The sequence below is a fragment of the Aquarana catesbeiana genome, linkage group LG05 (genome assembly GCF_042186555.1).
Source record: "Aquarana catesbeiana isolate 2022-GZ linkage group LG05, ASM4218655v1, whole genome shotgun sequence".
Classification (NCBI taxonomy): Eukaryota; Metazoa; Chordata; class Amphibia; order Anura; family Ranidae; genus Aquarana; species Aquarana catesbeiana.
The window spans coordinates 504,678,932-504,690,938 of NC_133328.1; the positions used below are offsets into that span (position 1 = coordinate 504,678,932).

The 12,007-nt window shown below is 43.8% G+C and overlaps 1 protein-coding gene and 1 pseudogene across 1 annotated transcript in view; one reads left to right on the forward strand and one right to left on the reverse strand.

Annotated features, from left to right (window-relative positions):
* ST18 (ST18 C2H2C-type zinc finger transcription factor) overlaps positions 1-12,007 on the reverse strand; it is a 599,563-nt gene that overhangs the window by 451,939 nt on the left and 135,617 nt on the right. The gene's annotated exons all lie outside the window — the stretch shown is intronic.
* Positions 9,521-9,585, forward strand: LOC141146492 (U4 spliceosomal RNA; annotated as a pseudogene).

Genomic DNA, 12,007 nt, shown 5'->3' on the forward strand with positions numbered 1-12,007 from the left:
ACCTGCATCTGTCAAAGATATTTTATTAGTGGTCGAACGAACGATGTTTAATACGGACCAGCACTAAAGTACTAATAATAATAGGAACACACGACAAATACTTACTTTTCAGAAGCAGTTTCCTGATCCTTCTGTACTGATCGTGCTCCCTCAATTTCAGGTCTTACCAGCATCTCAATTGCTCCTTGGAACGTCGTACCCCAAAATTCCTGTGCAGACTTCTCACAATTTTAGTCATGATCTTGGCCTTTCTCACATCCCATCATAGTCGGCCCTCTTCAAGATGTCCACCATCTCCACCATTCCACCATCTCTACAAATCTCTACATATTTGAGGCCTTATATCTTTTCTCGTCCTCCTTGTTGTTGCTCTCTGCATGCACCTGCTGTCTCTCCACCATGTGCTCTCCCACTGCTCCGAAAGAGAAGGGACAGGGAATAAGAAGGTCAGGGCGGAGTTTCATGCATGTGCAGAGTATATAAAGCATAACAGGCGCGCGTCGTATGTATGATCTGTGAGCGGAGAACGGAGTATCGTAATAGCCGATCGTGCAAACGAAGGTACAATTTTAACTTGGGTGGTTAGTGGTTAGTGGCCTATACTGCTTAGAGATTGAGGCCTATATTGGGACACGATTAGGAGAGTTTAGCCTGACATTAGGGTTTGTCTTGTGTTGTGTCCTGCAGAGAAAATGGATAAATTCACTGACCCGGACTTCCTGCCAAACTTCATAGACAGGTACAGGGAGCTGCCATGTCTCTGGCAAGTCAAAAACAGTGACTACTCCAACAAGCTAAAGAGGAAAGCAGCACTGGAGAAACTGTTGGAATTGGGGAAGCCTGTGTATCCCACGGCAGACATCAACTATTTGAAGGCCAAAATTGGTGGACTGAGGAGCACATATAATAGGGAGCACAAAAAAATCCAGGATTCCATGAGATCAGGAGCAGCAGCAGATAACATACAGTATCTCACAAAAGTGAGTACACCCCTCACATTTTTGTAAATATTTTATTACATCTTTTCATGTGACAACACTGAAGAAATTACACTTTGCTACAATGTAAAGTAGTGAGTATGCAGCTTGTATAACAACCATTAATTTCTAAACCGCTGGTAACAAAAGTGAATACATCCCTAAGTGGAAATGTCCAAATTGGGCCCAAAGTGTCAATATTTTGTGTGGCCACCATTATTTTCCAGCACTGCTTTAAACCTCTTGGACATGGAGTTCACCAGAGCTTCACAAGTTGCCACTGGAGTCCTCTTGCACTCCTCCATGATGACATCACAGAGCTGGTGGATGTTAGAGACCTTGCATTCATCCACCTTCTGTTTGAGGATGCCCCACAGATGCTCAATAGGGTTTATGTCTGGAGACATGCTTGGCCAGTCCATCACCTTTACCCTCAGCTTCTTTAGCAGGGCAGTGGTCGTCTTGGAGGTATGTTTGGGGTTGTTATCATGTTGGAATACTGCCCTGTGGCCCAGTCTCCGAAGGGAGGAGATCATGCTTTGCTTCGGTATGTCACAGTACATGTTGGCATTCATGGTTCCCTCAATGAATTGTAGCTCCCCAGTGCCAGCAGCACTCATGTAGCCCCTGCACCATGCTTGACTGTAGGCAAGACAAACTTGTCTTTGTACTCCTCACCTGGTTGCTGCCACACATGCTTGACACCATCTGAACCAAATAAGTATATCTTGGTCTCATAAGACCATGAGACATGGTTCCAGTAATCCATGTCCTTAGTCTGCTTGTCTTCAGCAAACTGTTTGCAGGCTTTCTCGTGCATCATCTTTAGAAGAGGCTTCCTTCTGGGATGACAGCAACGCAGACCAATTTGATGCAGTGTGCGGCATATGGTCTAAGCACTGACAGGCTGACCCCCACCCCTTCAACCTCTGCACCAATGCTGGCAGCACTCATACATCTATTTCCCAAAGACAATCTCTAGATATGACGCTGAGCACGCAAGATCAACTTCTTTTGTCAACCATGGTGAGGCCTGTTCTGAGTGGAACCTGTCCTGTTAAACCACTGTATGGTCTTGGCCACTGTGCTGCAGCTCAGTTTCAGGGTCTTGGCAATCTTCTTATAGCCTAGGCCATCTTTATGTAGAGCAACAATTCTTTTTTTTGCAGATCCTCAGAGAGTTCTTTGCCATGAGGTGCCATGTTGGACTTCCAGTTACCAGTATGAGAGAGTGAGAGCGATAACACCAAATTTAACACACCTGCTCCCCATTCACACCTGAGACCTTGTAACACTAACGAGTCACATGACACTAGGGAGGGAAAATGGCTAATTGGGCCCAATTTGGACATTTTCACTTAGGGGTGTACTCACTTTTGTTGCGAGTGCTTTAGACATTAATGGCTGTGTGTTGAGTTATTTTGAGGAGACAGCAAATTTAGCTGCACACTCACTACTTTACATTGTAGCAAAGTGTATTTTTTTCAGTGTTGTCACATGGAAAGATAGAATACAATATTTACAAAAATGTGAGGGGTGTACTCACTTCTGTGAGATAGTATATATACAGTCAGGTCCATAAATATTGGGACATCGACACAATTCTAATCTTTTTGGCTCTATACACCACCACAATGGATTTGAAATGAAATGAACAAGATGTGCTTTAAATGCAGACTTTCAGCTTTAATTTGAGGGTATTTACACCCAAATCAGGTGAACGGTGTAGGAATTACAACAGTTTGTATATGTGCCTCCCACTTTTTAAGGGACCAAAAGTAATGGGACAGATTAACAATCATCCATCAAACTTTCACTTTTTAATATTTGGATGCAAATTCTTTGCAGTCAATTACAGCCTGAAGTCTGGAACGCATAGACATCACCAGATGCTGGGTTTCATCCCTGGTGATGCTCTGCCAGGCCTCTACTGCAACTGTCTTCAGTTCCTGCTTGCTCTTGGGGCATTTTCCCTTCAGTTTCGTCTTCAGTAAGTGAAATGCATGCTCAATCAGATTCAGGTCAGGTGATTGACTTGGCCATTGCATAACATTCCAGTTCTTTCCCTTAAAAAACTCTTTGGTTGCTTTCGCGGTATGCTTCGGGTCGTTGTCCATCTGCACTGTGAAGCGCTGTCCAATGAGTTCTGAAGCATTTTGCTAAATATGAGCAGCTAATATTGCCTGAAACACTTCAGAATTCATCCTGCTGCTTTTGTCAGCAGTCACATCATCAATAAATACAAGAAAACCAGTTCCATTGGCAGCCATACATGCCCACCCCATGACACTACCACCACCATGCTTTACTGATGAGGTGGTATGCTTTAGATCATGAGCAGTTCCTTTCCTTCTCCATACTCTTCTCTTCCCATCACTCCGGTACAAGTTGATCTTGGTCTCATCTGTCCATAGGATGTTGTTCCAGAACTGTGAAGGCTTTTTTAGATGTTGTTTGGCAAACTCTATTCTGGCCTTCCTGTTTTTGAGGCTCACCAATGGTTTACATCTTGTGGTGAACCCTCTGAACTCACTCTGGTGAAGTCTTCTCTTGATTGTTGACTTTGACACACATACACCTACCTCCTGGAGAGTGTTCTTGATCTGGCCAACTGTTGTGAAGGGTGTTTTCTTCACCAGAGAAAGAATTCTTCAGTCATCCACCACTGTTGTTTTCCATGGTCTTCCGGGTCTTTTGGTGTTGCTGAGCTCACCAGTGTATTCTTTCTTTTTAAGGATGTTCCAAACAGTTGATATGGCCACACCTAGTGTTTTTGCTATATCTCTGATGAGTTTGTTTTGTTTTTTTCAGCCTAATGATGGCATGCTTCACTGATAGTGACAGCTCTTTGGATCTCATATTGAGAGTTGACAGCAACCGATTCCAAATGCAAATATCTCATATGAAATGAACTCTGGACCTTTTATCTGCTTCTTGTAAATGGGATAATGAGTAAATAACACACACCTGGCCATGGAACAGCTGAGCAGCCAATTGTCCCATTACTTTTGGTCCCTTAAAAAGTGGGAGGCACATATACAGTCTGATTTGGATGTAAATACCCTGAAATTAAAACTGAAAGTCTGCAGTTAAAGCACATCTTGTTCGTTTCATTTCAAATCCATTGTGGTGGCGTATAGAGCCAAAACGATTAGAATTGTGTTGATGTCCCAATATTTATGGACCTGACTGTATATACTAGACTGACTATATATATATATATATCTATCAAATACACTGCCACTAACTGTCCACGCCAACAACACTAAACATGGCCACTCTGCAAGCAACTTTATATAGTGTGGGGCGTGGACTTAGTCCCCCTGGCACCCTACCTTTGGCCAATTATGTTTCAATGTTTTTATTCAAAAGACAATTCAATGAACAAAGATACAAAATGGGCCAATAGCCCTACAGCGACCAGCATGGTAGTTTAAACAACTTACGAGTTAAGAAGGGTTGTACACAATATATTTACAAATATAATTCATATCCTATTGTACAGAGCAATCAGTAAACTTACATGTTGCTGATGCTGAGCAACTAAGCTCCTTAACCACTTGTCGCCCACCATATAGCAAAATGACGACAGCAAAGTGGTTTCAATATCCTGATTGGACGTCATATGACGTCGCCAGGATATCAAGCCGCTGCGCGCCCCCGGGGGTGCGCATCGCCGTGATCGCTGTTGCGGTGTGTCAGTCTGACACACCGCAGCACCGATCTAGGTAAAGAGTCTCTGACAGAGACGCTTTACTGCGTGATTAGCCACATCCAATCACGGCTGATCACAGTGTTAACAGATAGAGAACCTGAACCCTATAATGAGAACCTGGGAGAGAACAAACAGTATTGAGGATAGTTTTGTGTCAGGTATCAAATAGGTTTAGAGTGGGCATATCTCATGTAGAGAAAATCTAATAATAATGATAATGTACTGAAAAGAAAAAATCTTTACTTTATTTTAGCATATAAACTTACATAAGATCACTTCACCAACTCCACCTATAGATCTATTGATGTGCCTATATTAAACGAGGAGGGTAGATGGCTGAACAGATGCGGGGATGTTAACTCATTGTAGCCCCTAGGTGAGAACCATAACTGATATCATTGACCATGATAATTTTATCTCTGTCCAAAAAATACATGTAACATACAAAAAGTTAATAATAAAAGTAAAAACTTATTACTGATCTCAGCTACATGGCATCTTGCAGTAAAATCAATTAACAGGGTTCAAGCCCAAGAAGATAGTGTCTTCTTATCACCTAGACAATGCATAAGTGGCTAATGTTAGGTACTTAAAAATGTGCCCCTATTCATAAAAAGAGGGAGGGAAATGGGCAAATAGAAAAAGATAATTTTATATCTGCATAGGTTAACAATAGAGGCCACTACTATCCTCCAAAACAGAACGCTCAGCACAAACAGAGCCGATCTAATTCAAGGGGAGTGATACCGCTAGTGCAACTGGACATCAACAGAACACTTCTGCTAATACTCTCCAGCTAAAGGGAAAGACAGATGTACAATAAGTCAAATATGAGAAGTCTCAGACAAAAAAGCTCTAACCGTCATAAACTATAATGATAGTAGCTCACAGAAACAGGCTTACCATTAATATACAGGCACAGAAGGAAGGCACAGCTAACCAAGCCATGCCGCCAATACTGACTAAATAGACACTTTGGTACCAAAAAATCGGCATACCAGCTGATTGCAAACATCTACATCAGCTGGAGCTGTTGTTAAAACCAAAAACAGGAAGTAGGATTGGTGCCATTCAAAGGCACCTTCATACATAAGCTGTCCCATCCAGCTACGTTTAAACCAGAAACAGGAAGTAGAATTTACGCCAGTCATAGAAACACCGTCATACACTGGCCGTCCCTCCCAGCAGAAACGAAACCAAAACTAAATGCATGAATCAGTGGTATAATCACTATCCCATACAATAGGCTCAAAAACAACACTGTATATTTAAAGAACAGCCCATAATCACTCATCACTAACAAAGCTTACCCAAATGCTAAAACCCTGTTAGACTTGAGCATGTCCTCACCATATTACCAGAAATGAGTGGCAGAGATCCCCCCAATGCCTCCACCTCAGTTCCACCACCATGGTCCCATACCCTGATCCCATCCCAGCAAAAAGGGGCTAGGAAGGAAGCCCCATCTGAGTAAAAAGTTAATCAAGGCATCAATTGTAGTTGAGACACTAACCATACCTCAATACCATTTACTTCCTCCAACCCTAATTCATATACCTTGAGAAGAATTTATTACATAATATATACATTCCAATTACGGTCTCTATACACATATCATCTAAGGTTTAGCACACCAACAAACGGACCTAGGGAGGCACCTATAATAGAGAGGAATACAGGAGTAAGGAATCACACTATGCCTTCCATTATTCATATTCTCATTACAGAAACGGTCTAAAACTCAGGGAGTCATTTAGGCCTGGTGCATGTGTCGCATTTAACTTAAAAATCCATTTAACTTCACGCTGAAGCAATTTTTGGTCAATATTTCCACCCCGTGGGTCTTCCCTGATCTTTTCAAGAACAGTGAAGCAAACCATTGAGGTGTCATTTTTGTGCTTCAATGCTACATGCCGGCCAAGTGGCATATATATAGTAGATTTTTCCTAATGTAGTATATGTGGTCATACATTCTCCTCCAGAAATTTCTGAAGGTCTTGCCAATATAAAATGAACCACATTTGCAAAATACTATATATATAACCCCCTTAGTTTGGCAGCCTGCATAACATTTCATGTGGTGGATTTCTCCATTTGGCAGAGTATATGAAGAACCCTCAAGTACCCAATCACACTATGCACATTTATTACATCTATGCATCCCCTGTCTCTCTTCAAGGGTACCCATATTCGTCTCAAAGTGGCTATGAACTAGCTTGTCCTTAAGGGACCGACATTTCTTGTAATTTGTGGAGATCTCCCAACATACTTACTAAGGATGCGGTCACCCGTCAACAGATGCCAGTGTTTACAGATAGCTTGTCGGATACATTCATGGTTACTCAAGTATGTTGTTATCACCCGTACAGTGTCTATTTGTTTTCCCCCTAGTCTTTCTCCACCAAACAGTAGATCCCTTCTGTCTTTGTCAAAGGCCTTTTAAAAAGCCTTTTTTAGGATTGTCTTACTATATCCTCTCAGTGCAGCCCCATCAGTGCCCATCAGTGAAGGAGAAAACGTACTTATTTACAAAGTTTTGTAAAAGAAACAAAAAAAACATTTTTTTTCAACATTTTCAGTCTTTTTTTTATTTGTTCAGCAGAAAATAAAAATCCCAGAGGTGATCAAATACCACCAAAAGAAAGCTCTATTTGTGGGAACAAAATGATAAAAAATGTAATTTGGGTACAGTGTTGTATGACCGCGCAATTGTCATTCAAAGTGCGTCAGCACTGGAAGCTGAAAATTGGTCTGGGCAGAAAGGTGTATAAGTGCCCTGTATTGAAGTGGTTAAAGGGGGGAGGGACCAATACTGATCATACTGTGGTCAGAGCTCCCCACTCCCCTACCCCATGATTAGCTATGTGTTGCTCAACCTTGTAGTGACTTAGAACTAGGCCCAGAACATATAGGGACTTAACAGAACAATAAGAAATAGGGCAAAAGTGGGATGTCATGCCCTGTGCATGAGTAACTACTATGGGAACACTGAGTGAAGATAGGGATACATATATATAGATTTCCAGTCACCAGGTAACTTGTTTATGGAAAGGAATGAATCGTAACTGGTTCTAGGACGAGACTAAAACCTGGCTTTGGCTAGGCCCGTTTAGGAAAAGGCCAAAGCCCATTAACCGAAAGTAGGGGATGAAAGAAGGAAAGAATAAAGGAGGTGAAAGGGGTACAGAGAAAAGTGGGTGTCGACTGGGGGAGAGTGTGCGTAAGCTAGATTATCTCGAGGTCATGGCTACAGGGTGACTCCTACAAAAACTGCCCAGGGGTCCCAAGTCTGTTTGAATTTTTCGGTGCAGTCCATGAGTATACTTGCCATCTTCTCTTGGTTCATAATCCAAGCAATATTTCTTTTCGCTAGTTGAGACAGACGTTTTTCCCAAGCTTTGGCTAGTGTAAGTTTGGCTCCCAGTATGATAAAGAAAATTAGGCGTTGTGTACTCTTGGAGGCCTCCCGCATTGGAAAGTTGAGAAGAGCAATTAGGGGGTATGTTTGGATGGGGATTGTGGTGATCTAGCGAATCCATGAGAAAATTTTGTACCAGACATTTCGTAGTCTGGGGCAACCCCACCACACATGGTACATATCACCTCTGAGGTCACATTCCCGAAAACAGAGGTGGGATGATAATGGGAATATTTTGGCCAGCTTCGATAGGACTTGGTGCCATCTAGATATCACTTTTATACTTGCTTCTATGAGGCTGGAGTTGAGGATGCCCTGATATGATTGAGAAAAATTCCTGTGCCAAGTTTCTAATTTCCAGTGATGGGATAGGTTCTCCTCCCAGGCCAGCATGTAGGGTGACTTGGAGCGTGCGGATGACAGCAAATCACCAAGATTCCCCCCTCTGCTCATTTGCCTGACCACACCACTGTTCATATGCAGTTATTTGAGGTCTGTTGGGTAGTGTTTTGCAGGAAGTTTGAGATCTGAGAAAATCTAAAGAATTTGGATGGTGGTATATCTAGATTACTAATGTAGAATGCTTTGGAAAGTGGGCCCAAGGGCCTAAGAAAGTTTCCTATTCTATATAGCCCTTTGTCTAGCCACCACTTGAAGGCTTTTATGTTTAGGCCTGGGGGAATGCTGGGTTTTGGAAAAAGTGATGTAGTGGTTCTGTGGGGGAAGTCAGTTGGTTGTTACTCTTTAGGCCATCCCAAAGGGCAAATGAGTGTGAAAGTGTCTGGGATAGAATTGGGGTCTCAATTTCCTGGGGCTCCAAATGAGACAATCCAAAGTGTGTAATGGGACCGCCTGACTCTCGATATGTATCCAGTTGTTGTTCCCACCGTGAGTGGAACATCGATATCTGAGACAGTTGAGCTGCTTGGAAGTACCATAACAGATTTGGTAGGCCTAATCTCCCCTCTTCTCTTGTCCTGTAAAGGACTGCTTTTGAGAGTCTGTGTCCCCCTTTGCCCCAGATATATTGAATGAGGCTTGAAACTGTTTTAGGTGGGCCTTGTCTATAGGGATTGGGAGAGCGCTAAAGTAATATAAGATGCAAGGGAGTAGGGTCATTTTAATTGTATTAATTCTACCCAACCAGGATAGGGAGATCCCGGACCACTGGGACAGGTCGTCTTCCAGTTTTTTGAATAGTTCGGGGTAGTTTGCTTGGTGGAGAAGTTCAACCCTGGGGGTTAGCTTGATCCCCAAATAAGTAATAGCTGAGTCATTCCATGTGAACCAAAAGCTCTCCCTAAGTCTGGTGAGCAGAGAACCTAGGATATTAATGTTAAGTGCTTGGGATTTATTGTAAATGACCATGAGACCCGAGGCCACCCTGAATTTGTCTAGGAGTCGACATATAGCTTTGCGCAGTGGCAGTATCATAGCCAATGAGGTTCAACTGAGGCGTGATTATTGCTAATTGCTTCTCGGCCTTTTGGCGAAGATCAAGTGTAGTATCTATTCTTATCAGTTTCCAGGAGGTGGCGCTTGCTTCCGTCCCTGATCTATGGCGAAATAGAGATGGGATTGCGGTTGCTATGCAAAACCTGCTGGAGTGAAGGTGACCTGGAGCGGTTTGTAGCCGAAAGGGAAGCCTTCTGATGGGGATGGAGAACCACGGGGTCTGAACCAGAGGGTCGGGACCCTGGCCTTCTGGCCTGGATTGGGGCGGATCTAGCTCCAGACAGTTATTTGGGAGAGAACGCTTACTCCTGCCTTGCAAGGGGGGGAGGGAGTGGCAAGTACTTCCCGAATGTAATTAGGAGGAGTGATGGGAGCTACGGCAGAGCCTGATGGTAAAGGGCTCTTTCCGGCTTCCTGATCTCCATATCCTTCCTGTCTGTGGTGGGGTCTGCTGTGGTCTGGGCTGGGGGGTCGGGGCTTTTTCGAAAAGCCAGTGGTGAATGTGCCCCTGAAGTGGCAGTTCAGGGGTGCCGTATAGTCACGGTGTGAAAGCACTTGATACAACACACGTTTTTCGCACCTGCCTCTTGGGCCGGGCCTTTTGGCCAGGACCAGGGGAAATTTTTATGCCTGGCCGGAGGGCCGGCCGTTGTATAGCACAATGGCCACTTTCACTCTCCCATCTCACTATCTTCCCCACTCTTTCTTTTACCCCTGTTTGTCACCTTTTTGTCTTTTTTGGTTGTCTTTGTATACACGTTTTGTCACTGTGTGGCGAGTAGGGTGTGGGTCCTCGGGCCTACTCTGAAAGTCTTGGGAGGGGGTGGACATAGGCCTTTTGGCTTGGTTTGCCCTCTCCTTTGAGGGGTCTCTCTTCGGGAGAGCCCCACTGTACTTGGGTTGGTCTGCTTCGGCAGTCCTTCCAGTTGTGGGGGTCCGCCTGGTTCCAGCCGGATGGACCCTTTGTCTGAGTACCTCAGTCCCTGTCTGGAGCATAACGCCCCGGGGGATCAGGGTAAGGTCCTTCCCTAGTGGAGGACTCTGTACACCCGTTGCACGTTTTTTGTGTTTCACTCTCTATGTGTGGGCACTTTTTTTGGCACCGGGTAGAAGTTTTTGAGGTGTGTTTTGCTTTTCGATAGAAAAAAGGAGTCAACATATAGTAGGAAGTGAGGTTAGTGGAGAGGAGACAAAAAGTAAAATATCGTCAGCGAACAATGCGCATTTGCATCGGGATCCACATTGAATACCTTGGATGTCTGGATTATTTCTAATAGCTATCGCCAAAGACTCGATTGCTATGGCAAAAATCAGTGGGGAGAGCGGGCAACCCTGCCTTGCGCCGAATTAGATTTTAAGTTTTTAATGACCACACACACCCCCTTTTGAGCAGATAGGGGCTTCCAGTTTTAAACAGTGCCTGTCCTCCAGAATAGTAATCTGAGCGTTTTCAAGAAAATGGTCTACCGTGCTTTGAAATGGGCAGTTCTCTCCGCTATATAGAGATCTATAGAAGTTTTGGTATTCTCCCATAATGTGTTGGGGGTTCTGGGACATTTCTGGGAATTTTAATTTTGGGGAGGGCTGGGGATCTAAATTTTGGCGAGAGCCTGCCCGCTAGCATGGAGCCGATTTTATCGCCATGGCAGTAAAATCGGAATCTACTCCAATGCAACCATTTATCTGCCTTTGTAGTTAAGGCAAAGTTTAAGGCTGTGTGGGCCTCTAGCTTCGTTGTGGGAACTGATCTTGGGTTAGCTTTGTGTTGCTTAACTAAGGCGGTAAACTCATGATCTAGCTTTTCTATATCCTCTTTGTAGACCTTGTTAATCTGGGAGGCTAATTGAATTAGTTGCCCTCTGATAATGGCCTTATGTGCCACCCAGAGGCAGGAGGGGCCAGTTTCAGGTATGTCATTTGTGAGGAAGTAGGTCTGGATATTGTTTTTGATTTCCTTAACTCTGATCGGATCACTCAGGATGGACTCGTTGAGTCTCCAGCGCCGGCAGGGTCTTTGGTCCACCAGGCGCTGCAAAGACAGAAATACCATAGAGTGGTCCAACCAGGTGGCATCTTTAATATAAGCCCTGTTCATCAGCGGGACTAAGGCTGATACAATGAAGATGTGATCTATCCTCTATCAAAAGGGTGTGACTTGTCTAGTCCCTGATCAAATGCAGTATTGGAGAATCCCACAAAAACTACCGTGCCCTCCAAAAATGGGGTTAGGGTTTTCAGCAGGTTTTGAAAAAAGGCTAGTTGACCTTTGTTGGGGGCATAGTACAAGATGAGAGAGTACAGTAGATCAGCCAAGTCTCCCACTACTAGGATATACGTTCCTTCTGGGTCCCTGAGCTCTGATTTGAGGGAAAATTTGCACTTGTGGGAGATGAAGATGCCTATTCCCTTAGTCTTGTCCTCAGCATTGGCCAGTGAGAAAGA